At 26.9% G+C, this 4,006-nt stretch overlaps 2 long non-coding RNA genes across 2 annotated transcripts; both read left to right on the top strand.

Annotated features, from left to right (window-relative positions):
* Positions 1-475: 475 nt before the first annotated feature.
* On the top strand, positions 476-1,198 carry LOC111829636. The gene is made up of 3 exons (XR_002833020.1): positions 476-533; positions 641-722; positions 848-1,198. It is a non-coding gene; the product is annotated as an uncharacterized LOC111829636 (long non-coding RNA).
* Positions 1,199-3,261: 2,063 nt separating this feature from the next.
* LOC111829644 lies at positions 3,262-3,875 on the top strand. Its single transcript, XR_002833025.1, has 3 exons — positions 3,262-3,352; positions 3,468-3,549; positions 3,667-3,875. It is a non-coding gene; the product is annotated as an uncharacterized LOC111829644 (long non-coding RNA).
* Positions 3,876-4,006: the final 131 nt, after the last annotated feature.

Here is a 4,006-nt window from a genome sequence, read left to right on the forward strand (position 1 = left end):
TTATAAAATACTACATTTGTTTTCTTCCTTTTTAACAGATATTGCATATTTAATTAATTTTCAGAAATATTAATTTATTTGCTCTGTATTTAACCAAAAAACATTGAAGGGTATTTATTTGTCAAAGTTATTATTTGTGTCACCTTTTGTCAAAGATATGTTATGATATATGTCCAAGACTTAATTATCAGCATGTCTTATATATAAATATTATGTATTTTACTTCTTTTCTTACAAATATTACCTTGTTAAATAATTTTCAGAAATTTATTATTTGATTTGCTCTATATTAAAAGCCCACAATCTGTGAGAGATAAATTACTCTTTTTTTTGTCAAAGATATGCTATGATTTTGGGACCTTATGACAAATTTTGGATGCTCAATAATTATATTAGCATGTGTTTCACTTTGATGGATTAGTCCAAGAAAAAAAAAGATCCACTTTTTAGTGATATATATATATATATATAGGTTGATGAGCATAGTTTGTAATCACATTCTTCTTCCAAATCTTCTAGTTTTTCGAAAAATGGTTTGCTTTTTTTTATTCTCAGTAAATCTATTGAACAAAATCTAACTTTCGTATGTCATTATTTAATGAATTCACTAAAGCTCTAGTTTTATTTCATTTGTTTGTAGTCAAAGATGATTCTATTCAAGTATGCTGCTTGCTCCAAAAAAAAATGGGGGAACGCATACGTATGCGTGTCTTCTTTTCCAGGTACACTTTTTTCAAGATTATATTGAACTAAGTTAAACCAATTGTTGTAGATAAATCATAATTTGATCGCAAACAATTTATTTAATCTTACAAATTTTGGATGGTTGTCATCTTTTTATTGTTAGGTGTCGATAAGGTATGTAATCATCATGTGCGAAACATGTTTGCTGTGAAGGGAGACAATATTGATGAAACAACTACTGAACAAATTGAAGAAGATCCTTACAACTGTCGAAATAGTTGATAATCCGGCACCCAAAAGTTCTCTTCCAGAATGGTGGTAAAATAATGGAATAAATTAAAATTACAATAAAATAAAATAAATAATGGCGTCAAAAATAAAATAAAATAATAATGATAATGGTGTCTATTTATGATTAGGTATTATGTCGAACAGTTACTATTTTGTCGAAAAGTTTGGACTTGAATGCAAGTAAAAAAAATATATAAACTATATTAACATTCTTATAATCCTTTTGTTCAAAAAGATTTTCCTTAGATTGGATACATCTTTTCTTATTAGTATTCGTTTCCTTGGTCGAAGTACGTCTAAATTTTGGAAATATCTCAGAAGACAGAATGAAGTGAAAAATTAAATGTACATTGGCAAAATATGTGTTCATCCATATGGTTTGGCAAATGGTCACAGTCAAAAGAGGCTGAAACATGCTTTGTGTAAACATAAGCGCAAATAGAATTGAGAGAAGACATAGTGGTTGGTATATAACTTATGATAATACAACTGTACATACACCATGCAAGCAAGATTTTTGAGAACCACCATGCAAGCAAGATTTTAGAAGTGTCTGATTCCGCTAATTTTTTTGCGAGACTCTGGTTTTCGAAGATGTTTAAATGAATTGATTTGATCATCTATGTCACCAAAGTGCATTTATAATTTTCATCAAAAGTCCCAAAGTAACTCTATAGTTAATGGTGTTTATGCTGGAGTAGTAAAAAAATAGGTGACCTTCCGATAAGTGGTTATCGAAACTATGTGAATGACGCCAAAACATAGGGAAATATCATGTGCTGATTTGTAAGATCGGTAAATAAATATTTTTAAACCTCTCGGACGTAGCAAATTGGCCGTCATATATAGATGTGCTCATGGTCCTAGTGAAAGGATATGAGGCTCATTAAGAGAGGTAGACCCTTGAGCTGATAATGAACATTGACCCACTAGGTGAGATGACGGTCGGAACGTTACATTTTGACACCGGAAGGTGGACCTCCAATGAAGTTTCTGTACTTCCTACATTTTTACCAATGATAACCACATTATCCTTCCATGAACCGTGTATTTGATATTTATAAATATATTTATGGTTCTTTTAGAAAAAAAAAGTGATATATATATATATATATGTATATATTGTTTATATACTTTTTCAAAAAAACTGGCGTCCATCTAAATATTATTTAATAAAACATAATTTTTACTTGTGATATTGTTATTACATTATTTAATAGCATTTATCCAAAGTTTTCTATAATCTTGAAAATTATAATAAATATAAGATTTGTTTTTCTTCTTTTCTTACATGTATTGTCTTTTTAAATATTTTCAGAAATGTATTACTTTATTTTCTCTATAGTAAAACAATAAATTTGAGGGATAAATGCATTTTATTTTCAAAGATATGTTATAACATATGTCGAACACTTAATTATTGTATTATCATGTTTGATATATAAATATTGGACTTTTAATTTTCTTCTATTCTTACATGTATTCATTGTTAAATAATTTGTAGAAATTTATTAATTTATTTTGCTATATTAAATTAAAAACATTGAGGGATAGATGATATATTATGATTTTGAGAAAGGATGGAATATCTTAGAAAATTAATTATTATATTACCCTGTTTATATAATAAATACTATATTCGTTTTGCAAAACAAAATTAATGTTTATAAGAAAGAGATTTAAAGTCATAAGAAATTAATGTTACACAAAAGAAAAATCTTTACCAATAGTACACAATTGAAGTAATTGTGGTTTTTTGAAGAAATTATATTTGTTTGGTGAGAAAATATTAAAAAGTTTAATTGCTTTTATAGAGGTAAGTATATACAATCTTTTTTCTTTTAGGATTAATAATTGGTTGTATAATTTCCTTAATTATTGTGTTATGTTAATTGATCGTGTAATTTACTTAAACCCTTCTATTATCTTTTCTTGTAAAATTCCTTTCTTTTTTTTAACACGAAAATTAGATGCTTATAAGTTTTTTTTTTACATATTGCAGAATCTCTAATCGATAAACTTGACAAGTGTCACGATCACATTAGTTGAACCAAATTTTATATAATCATATATCACCTTGTTAAATAATTTCAATTTATTTTCTTCATATTAAAGCAAGCAATCTTTGAGAGATAAATGTTCTTTAATTGATTATGACATATGTTGGATGCTTAATTATTATATTAGCATGTGTTACACTTTAATGGATTATTTCCAAATATAAAAGATCCATTCTTAGTGGTATATATATAGAGGTTTATGAGCATTGTTTGTAATCATATTCTTCTCCATCATCTTCTCTTCTAAGTTCTCTACCAAAAAAAAAAAATCTTCTCTTCTAAGTTTTACTTCCGAATATTCTAGTTTTTGAATAATGGTTTGTTATTTTTCTTAGTAAGCATATGAAAAAAACATATGTATTATGTCAAACTTCCTTATGTCATTATATATTAATTTCACACAAGCTCAAGGTTTATTTCATATTTTTGTAGTCAAAGACGACTGTATTCAAGTATGCCAAGTGTCCCGAAAAAGAATGGCGGAAAGGATTCCGATGTGCGGCTAGTTTTCCAGGTACACCTACGTAAACACTCACCTAACGATTAGACTGAAATAAATCGTTGCAGATAATTTATTTAAACTTACACATTTGGAACAATGTGAATGATTGTCATCTTTTTTTTTTGTTAGGGGTTAATACTATAAGTTGTCATGTGCCAAACATGTTTGGAATAAAAGGAGAAATTGATGAAGAAAAACTACTGATCGAATTGTCAAAAATTCTTAAATCTGTCGAAATCATTGATCATTCGAAATATCCCAAAGATCATTTTTTTCTTCCTATCTGTAAATAGTTTAGGATAATAGTATAAAATAAAGTCGTTTACAAAAAAAATATATATATATAGTATAAAATAAAGTATAATAATGGGATTTATTTAAAAGGAAAAACAAAATATTGGGGTTTATTTTTGTTTTCTTATTTTGTAAACAAGTTTGGACTTCTTCATATACTTTGCTAATATATGTG

The sequence above is a fragment of the Capsella rubella genome, unplaced genomic scaffold (genome assembly GCF_000375325.1).
Source record: "Capsella rubella cultivar Monte Gargano unplaced genomic scaffold, Caprub1_0 scaffold_229, whole genome shotgun sequence".
NCBI lineage: Eukaryota > Viridiplantae > Streptophyta > Magnoliopsida > Brassicales > Brassicaceae > Capsella > Capsella rubella.